General features: G+C 44.1%; 1 long non-coding RNA gene across 1 annotated transcript; it reads left to right on the top strand.

The window, feature by feature from the left end:
- Positions 1–2013: 2013 nt before the first annotated feature.
- On the top strand, positions 2014–8440 carry LOC133075016 (uncharacterized). The gene is made up of 3 exons (XR_009697319.1): positions 2014–2103; positions 2449–2565; positions 8340–8440. It is a non-coding gene; the product is annotated as an uncharacterized LOC133075016 (long non-coding RNA).
- The last annotated feature ends 818 nt before the right edge of the window (positions 8441–9258 follow it).

The following is a 9258-nucleotide window of genomic DNA, read 5'->3' as shown; positions in this document are numbered from 1 at the left end:
AGAAGGTTGCGCTGTCAGGTTTGATAAAGCAACAGCATTCTCTAATTTTCAGTGTTGACAGATAAAGATGACTCCTTTCAAACTCCAACCAACATGGAAGCTTCATTCTCCACATAGGCAGTGGTCCCTTTTAAAGCTAACCTGCCCACTGCATACGTCTGCCTATTTTCAGAACCTTGTACAGATTCATATAATTGTCATCGTAGCCTATAGGAAACAGAAGGATTTCTTCCTAGAGGAAAGGAGCTATAACTGCAGCCTGTTCTTCCAGAACTATATTTGTTTGCGCAGCAGTAGATTTCTCTCCAAGTCACTGAGTCATCTTCCCAAACACAAAACTCAAAACTGAAACCTTCTTTTCTTTTTATTGGGAGATTGACATTCTCATATAACATTTCATAATAATGTGTTCAAAGGGCACATTTAAAATATATGAAATGTATATGAAATAAAGTCATTGAGAACTGGAGATATTATAAGCCTCAAGCCAGAACCACAATAACTCACAGACTAGAAATTCAGACTAAAGCCCAAATGAAGACCCTCTCTCACTTCTCATCCACCTGAGTTCTAATATTTTCAGGTGCTGCCCCAGGGAAGAATCTTTAACTGGATTACTTCAAAACTATTTTTTTTCCCACTTAAATAGAAATGTGCTGTGTGGAATAAACTGCATCAGATTTAAAATACGATGACTTCATATCTGTTGCAGCTGCCTTTTATACCACGTTGAGTTTGGCATAGTATCGAAAATTCCAATGACTTCTTGAAAAAGCAACACCTCTCTCCTTGGCACTTACTGGTATTTCTCAAACGTTTGTGAAACCATTATCCTATCACACCTCAGGGAATTTTCTTCAATGAAACTAAATTTATGTTTCTATTATTCCTGAACATGCGCCCAGGTAGGAATTTAGTAAAACTAGAATGAAAAGTGTTGCGGTGTTGGTGTGCAGCACTGAAGCCTGTCCTCCAAATAAAGATGCGTAAACAATAAGAGAAAGGCTCTGGCTTCCCAGTTAAATATTACCAACAGCGGGCACCCACAGCTTTCATTATAAGGAGGCGCTAAAATAAGTCCTTCACTACTTCTTCCCACCCACAAGCCCCTGGAAGCTTCTAAGGAGTCATAACCCAGACATCACTGTGGCTTTCCCAGACTCTTAGGAACCCTATCAGATCAGGCTACACTCCCTGTGGAAGCGTAAAGCCAAGAAACCTTGAATTCCTGAAAGGCTTATGTTTTCATGGCCACTTTTTCACTTGGTGTCTTGCTAAACAGATGAGAAATTCAGCTTCTGACTCAACACACGCACACACACACACCCCGTTATACAAAGCCAGCTCTAGTGAAGGTTGGAGGATCACGAGAAAAGGTCACGTGTTCAACATATGTCAAATGACAGAGCATGCCACAGTACATACTCCTGTGCTTAAATATCCTTTTGGCCATTCTTTGTCCACCCACTCCAGCAAGAAGCTTCTCACCACCCTTTCCTCACCCCTTACCCCAGACTCCTCTCCTCATTCCCGCCCCCTTGACTTCCTGGCCCACCCTCTGAATTCTTTCCCCCATCTCTTCCTGCAGGTGTGCTGAGCAGTTCCACCCTCTCCAGGTCCTGCTCCCAAATGCACGGAGATTCTCCACACACAATAGCATGGCACGTTACAGGGACCCACTCTCTCAGAGAGACAATGTGGTTATACACATTACTGTCCCATCACACAGTATACATTTTCCCCGTTTGGGGTTTTTTAATCTTTTCAAAAACATTCTGCATCTTTTTCACTTTTTGCCAGAGACCATCCAATATTTTTGCAGCTTCAGTCTCACATTTCAAACAAACTTATTTGCTCCCCAAATGGAAATTTTATGGGATACATTTACTCTTTCACAATTTGACTGATAGTTAAATTGCCTGCAGTAAGACTGATAGTAATTTTCTCTTCTTTATAGGCCCTGATTGTGTTGCCGTGAAGCTTTTCTAAGCCCTGAGGAATAAATGTAGAGTCTCGTGTGGCTTTGAGAAGCTTAGAAAAACAGGTCCTCCCATAGCTGAGGGGCAAGGAACTACCATTAATCAATGGCTGACTCTGTGCTAGGTATTTAGATCTACAGCGTTAAAGTCAGAATGTAATTACTTTTGAGAAATGTTCTAAATATCTATGTTTAATAACAACCTCAGGATATACTGGTGGAATCATTTTTAGTATCAAGTAGCTTTTTAAAAAGAATTTGTGTCCCCATTTCATAGTTATTTTTTCTTTCCTACTGGAATTTATCCTTTTTACAATTTTTCAAGTATCAGGACCAAATTTTAATGCCAGACACTTTCACGGACCACTGTAAATTGGGGGAAAAAATTCCCAATGACCAAAACCCATGGTGCCTTTAGCAACATGTTCAAACTAATGTGCATTTTGTGAATCACCGTTGTGCTCCTATAGGCCCCCCAGTCTCTGTAGATTGGAGAAGAAGCTTCTCTGAGGGGCTGACATCTGAGCTGAGACGGGAAGAAGCTGTCGGGGGAAGATCAGAGCAACAGCCAGCGTAAAGGCCTGGAGGTGAGAATGGGCCTGCGATGTTCAACGCAGAGAAAGAGGCCAGGGTAATGAGTGGGGGTTGGTTTTCAAGAGGCAGCCAGGACCAGGCACCACAGGGCTTTGAAGTCCAGGTAAGAAGACTGACCTTGATTGTAAGTGCGATGAGGATCATGGCAGGGGGGGGTGGTGGCATAAGCAGGGGGGTGGAATTGATCCGATTTCAGATTTTACAAGATCGCTTGGGCTGCTGTGAGGAGAGAGATTGTAGGGGCAAGGGGGGCAGCAGGAGGTCTGTCAGGAGGCTCCGGCCCGCGTCCAGGTGAGAAATGATGGAGCGTGGCCCAGAGTAGGAGTAGCTGAGGAGAGAGGAGAGCAGCACGGGGGCATATGCCACAGTATGTGTACCACCCCGGTTCCCAATGTCCGCATGATGAGACCACATGCATGGCAACAACTAGTCTCCAGGGGACGTTTTGGGTTACATGTATGGAAACATAGGCTCCTTTCAGGGACACCAGGCTCCTCCTGAGAAGCACTGCTTTAAAATACTGCAGTGGGTCTGTGGGAGACCCATCCCTCCTTTGCATCGTTGGGTGAACTTGCCGAAGTATCCCACAAACTGTTTTCATCTACAGAATATTGGAGGTAATTCTTTCGCCTCAGTGCCTGATGAGGCTTCATTAATGAATGCTTACAGGGTGGTTAAAAGTGAAAAATGAAAAATGTTTAAATGTCAACTATGACTCCGTCTAACTGTATTGTAAGCACTTAGCGCCGAAGCTTGCTGAGAATTCCTTTCAATCGACAGCCATTCTCCAGGGATGGTGAGAAGGCAGGAGCAGGCTTTTCGAACTGCAATCAAAAGTCCATCCGTCACTTCATGCCATTTTCCAGAAAGGATATAGGAATCAAGTCCCACAGAGAGGCCCTTCATTATCTTCTAGAAAACCATGTCAGATGATCGTTTTTATGAGAAGAAGAGACGCCCTTCGAAATACCACACTATTCAGTATCATTAGAGAAGAATCCTTTCCAGATAACTGGCTACCTTGAAGCATCAGAGCAGTTTTAGTTCAACTAAGTTTGATGGATATCTCTTTTAAATGTAGGGCACACTTCCCTCCATATGGGGAGGTATCTTAGGTATGACTGAGCCCTTTCTCCACGTTTCAGGGTCACGAGTCAAACAGTGAGTAATGTGTTGTGAAGTCAGTGAGTAGTTCTCCTCCAGGAGCTGTCACATTCCTCAGCGTCCATTAGCACTAAGCGTCTGCCCCTTGTGGCCTCTTTGTGCGTTTTCTATCTTTTCTCTCACAGCCAGGCCATCCATCGTCACGTACTGTAACTGTCATTACTTTTGCTCCAAAAATTCCTCATTTGTTATTTTAAGTCTGCTGCAGGCTGGATAACTAGTTAACAAAGCTGTGCGTATTGCGTGTGACATCAAGAGTGAGGGGGGGCTTCCCCGGTGGCGCAGTGGTTAAGAATCCGCCTGCCAATGCAGGGGACACAGGTTCGTGCCCGTGTGCCACAACTACTGAGCCTGCACTCTAGAGCCGTGAGCCACAACTACTGAGCCAGTGTGCCACAACTACTGAAGCCCGCGCGCCTAGAGCCCGTGCTCCGCAACAAGAGAAGCCACCGCAATGAGAAGCCCGCGCACCGCAACGAAGATCCAATGCAACCAAAAATAAATAAAATAAAATAAATAAATTAAAAGGAAAAAAAAGAGTGAGGGGGTTCTGAGTGAGGGATGATGTGGCTCTGTTTCGAGTTAAAGTGCTTTGAATTCTATAATCTCTATCAGGACCATGTGGAAGGCTTTGGAACACTGGAATTACTTTATTTTTTTCCTCTAATTTTTACCTTGTTTTTTTAAATTAATTTTTATTGGAGTACGGTTGCTTTACAATGTTGTGTTAGCCTCCACTGCACAACAAAATGAATCAGCCATACACATACAGAGATCCCCTCCCTTTTGGACTTCCCTCCCATTTAGGTTACCACAGTGCATTAAGTAGAGTTCCCTGTGCCATACAGTATGTTCCCACCAGTTGCCTATTTTATACACAGTAGCAATGATGTATATGTATCCATCTGGCATTACTTTATTAAAGTAAAAGAAAACTAAGAAGGGATGCGTCTCTACCAGCCACTAGCACTGTATTCGTTTCCTATGGCTGCTGCGGCTGCAAATTACTCTAAACTTACTGGCTTAGGACAACACAGATCTATTATCCTACAGTTCCGGAGATCAGAAGTCTGAAATGGGTCTCACCAGGCTCAGGTCAAGGTGTCAGCAGGGCTGGTTCCTTCTAGAAGATGCTGCTTTCCTTAGCTCACAGCTTCCTCCCATCTTTAAAGTCAGAAGAGAAGCATCTTTGAATCTCTCTCTGACTCTCACGCTCTGCTTTTGTCATCACTTCTCTTTCTCTGACACTTTTAAGGACCGTTGTGATGACATTGAGCCCATTCAGATAATTCAGGATAATCTCACCATCTCAGTGTCCTTAACCACATCTGCCTTGTGAGGAAACATAATCACAGGTTCTGGAGGGAATTAGGATGTGGACATCTTTGTGGGGGGCAGGGTGCATTATCCTGCCCATCACACTTGCCAATGTGAGCCTCTTTAGTATTGTGTTAGGCATGGAAACACACAGGTCTTTACAATTATTTTTTATTACCAATTTTCTTATAGGTCAAGAGGACCTAACAATCCAAACCACTTAAGGAAATTTAAGCTTATTTCCCTCATGTTTAAGTCAGGATATAGGGATTCACCCACCCTTCCTGTCAGGGCTAGAGATTCACCCACCCTTCCTGTCAGGGCTGGAGAGTCATCCACCCTTCCTGTCCGGGTGTAGGGACTCAGCCCTCTCTTACCTCTATTACATCCTTAGTGTTCCATTCAGGGAAGCTCATGTACGCACAAGTGGCCACAGTGCTGTTTGGAGTGGATCCCAGAAGCAAACCCTTGACTGCATTCCAGAGAGAATTGGGTGCTGGGAATGTGCTCCTTCCTTTAGGTGATCAGCTAGCTTGAGGCACCTCTATCCTACCTGCAAAATATATCTGGCTCCATGTTACACATACATGTGTGCACAGATAGAATGTGGGTACCTGTGCTAATCATCTGTGTTAATTGAATAATGAGATTCTTCTAAAAGTTGGGTCATTAAATAAAGAAGCATTTCAGATTTACTCTGAAAGAGGACAAAAACATAGTCACACAGATCTAGAACCTACACTTTCATCCATTCACACATTTGTATGTTGGGAAATAGAGATGAACAAGAGAGATGAGGCCTCTGCCCTTAGGCAGACTCAAATAAGCAAAACACACAAAAAATTTTAAATGTGATTGGAGATTGTCATTAGGACCATTAAAATAAATAAACGGGGCTGGAGTTGCTGACCAGTTGAACTCCAGGGAGAGCCTCTCTGAGGCACGACAGTTACTCTGAGCTCTGCAGGACGAGGTTGTGGCAACCATGTGAAGAGCTGGGCACACCGTTCTAGGCAGAGGAAACAAATGCAAAGGTCCTGAGGTAGAAAAGAGCTGAGCACATTGAAATAATAAGTAAAACGTCAGTTTGGCTGGACATAGTGGGAGGTGGGGGAAGGGGGAGGGGCAACGGGACCCAGATCAAACAGAGTCTCTTGGTTGCTATTTTATTCTATTCTAATTTTCTATTGGAGTATAATTGCTTTACAATGTTGTATTCGTTTCTGCTGTACAACAAATTGAATCAGCTATATGTATACATATATCCCCTCCCTCTTGGACCTCCTTCCCCCCACCCCATCCCACCCATCTAGGTCATCACAGAGCACTGAGCTGAGCTCCCTGTGTTATACGGCAGGTTCCCACTAGCTAGCTATTTTACACATGGTAGTGTGTCTATGTCAAACCTAATCTGAAGATAAACAGGAAATCAGAGTTTGGGGCAGATGAATGGTATGAAGAGACTGACATTTTTCTAAGACCATGCTGCCTGCCTTATGGAGATGAGACTGGACCAGACAAGAGCAGAAGCAGGAAGACCACGTAGGTGACCAGCACAGCCCCCCACACAAGATGGTGGGTGGTGCCCATGGAGATGAACTGAAGGGGATGTTTCCAAGATCACGTCCTGAAGGTGGAATTGACAGGAAGTGCTCCTGGATCACATGTAATGTGGCTAGGAAAACTGAAGTGTTCAGAATCACTTCTTTTTGGCTGATTAACTCGGTGGATAGCAGTGCCATTTATCAAGAAGAGGAAGATCAGAGGGAAAACAGGTTTGTGAGAGAAAATTAAGAATTCTCTTTGGAGCTTTATGATTAAGAAGCCTGTTAGACACACATGTTGAAATGTCCAGTAGGCTGTTGGATATAGAATTCAGCACAGGAGGAAACCAAACACAAAATTGTATTTGCCATAGGACCGTCACCTATGTTACAGTCCCTCCTTCCCTGGGCATCACTCTTTGCCCACAGGCATTTCTAACTTGTCCCACTTCTTGGGGTGACCCAGGTTTGCTAGTTGATGAGAGAAGATCCCTGAGTGTTAAGAATATATTTGGTTTTCAGACCTTGGAGTCTTCTGCAGTCACCAGAATTAATGGGGCTACCTATGTATACTTAGAGTATAACCAGAACAAATTCAGAACACAGAAGGTACATAGCACACAGAAGGTACATAGAGACTTGCTGAATGAATGATTTTCTTCAATTTCTTTTTTTTTTTTTATTGGGGTGAGAATGAGATTAGCAAACATTAGTCTAATTTTTACTCAGGTACAAAGCAAGTTATTTATCGGTGTGCAGGCTATGTTCTTAAGAACCTTATGTTCTGTGAATCACTGTGGAGGTGGGTCTTGTTAAAAGGCAGATTCTGATTCAAACTCTGGGGCAGTGCTGGGATTCTGCATTTCTGACCAACTTTCAGGTGCCCCTGAAGCTGTTGGTTCTCAGCTCACACTTTGAGTAGCAAAGGAATAGACTCAACCTGCCATCCTTCTATTTCATTGGGCAAACTTGCAAGAAGTGGACGCGATTAAGTGGGCAAGGCTTCCACAACCAGTGTGACCGTCAAGACTGCCGTCTCCTGTGAACTTCTACAGCAATTATTTTTTATCTTATCATTTGGCACTCAACACGTATTGCCTGATATGATTAGTTATCATTCTATGCTATCTGTCTTATTTTCCAAACAAAACTAAAAGTGCCTAGAGATCCAGGACAAACCTTGACAAATTTCTTTATATATCTAGCGCCCAAACTCCAACTCCATACCTTATACAAGGTAACTGCCCAAGAAATATTTGTTGACTATTCGTAGATTTCCCTAGTAGGGGCTATGGACGCATTAACATTAGTTACACTCACACAGAGATGGCAATATGGCTTTTGCTGTGAAGCTTAAAATTTAAATCAGATAAGCTTATAGTTATATTTACATGCAATAAAGAGACAGAATGTATATGTCTGTGTTAATAAGCTGGGTTAATTGCATAATGGGATTCTTCTAAAAGTTGGATAATTGAATAAAGAAGTATCTCAGAGCACCTGGACCTCTAAGTGCTTCACAATTACAAAAGGATTACATAAAACTGTATATCCATATTAAAAGCAAATTAAACAATAATCATGAATATTATCCGAAATAATAAAGGAACAGTGAGTAGCTGCTTGATGTGAATTATCAGGAACATTTTCATGATTGTTCTTTAATTAATTGCTCCATAATCTGAAAGCTTTCTCTGCCTCTCAATGTGCAAAGCAGCCTAATACTGTGTTTCCTTCCCCAGAACTCACTAAGAGCTGAACAGTTAGTTCGATTCATCATGGCAATGAAAAGAGCATTGAGTTATGTAGGAAAACAATCTATGTGTGGCTGCCACTTGGAATTCAGTACGGAATTACATCCTGCAATTAATAAGAAGACCATTGTCTGAATGACCGCTGTCTCTCCGGGGGCCATCATTTCCCCTCTGTGCTCCCTGGGAAGAGAGTTCCTGGCACAGCCCCCGGAGCAAGACTGCACCAGGGCTCCGAGGATGCCCAGCTCTGATCTCCGTCCAGCAGCACATCGCAGAGATGCTGCTCCAAGTGGTGGCCAAGTCCCAGCCAAGAGGAAGCCTAACCACAGCTGACTTTTCATTTTCAGAAGTGTCAATTACCCAGTCATTCTTTAATAAGTACTTTTTAAGCATCTATTCTAGGGTAAGTGCTATCCTGGGCTCAAGATGGAGAAGCATGGACAGGATCTCCATCTTTGAGAATCCACAATCCACTAAAATGTAGCTGTGAGAGGGCTGGAGCTTCATCTGGCCTGCTGACACTGTATCCCCAAATCCATGTGAGTGCTTGGCTTATAACAGGTCTTCAAAAATATTTATCAAGGGACTTCCCTGGTGGCGCAGTGGTTAAGAATCCGCCTGCCAATGCAGGGGACATGGGTTTGAGCCCTGGCCCGGGAGGATCCCACGTGCCGCAGAGCAGCTAAGCCCGTGCGCCACAACTACCGAGCCTGCGCTGTAGAGCCCGCGAGCCACAACTACTGAGCCCGCGCACCACAACTACCGGGGCCCGAGCGCCTAGAGCCCGTGCTCCGCAACAAGAGAAGCCACCGCAGTGAGAAGCCCGTGCACCGCAACGAAGAGCAGCCCCCGCTCACCACAGCTAGAGCGGGCCCGCGTGCAGCAACAAAGACCCAACGCAGCCAAA

Source organism: Eubalaena glacialis, chromosome 15 (genome assembly GCF_028564815.1).
Source record: "Eubalaena glacialis isolate mEubGla1 chromosome 15, mEubGla1.1.hap2.+ XY, whole genome shotgun sequence".
In the NCBI taxonomy this organism is placed as follows: domain Eukaryota; kingdom Metazoa; phylum Chordata; class Mammalia; order Artiodactyla; family Balaenidae; genus Eubalaena; species Eubalaena glacialis.
This window is presented reverse-complemented; position numbering and strand designations above follow the sequence as displayed.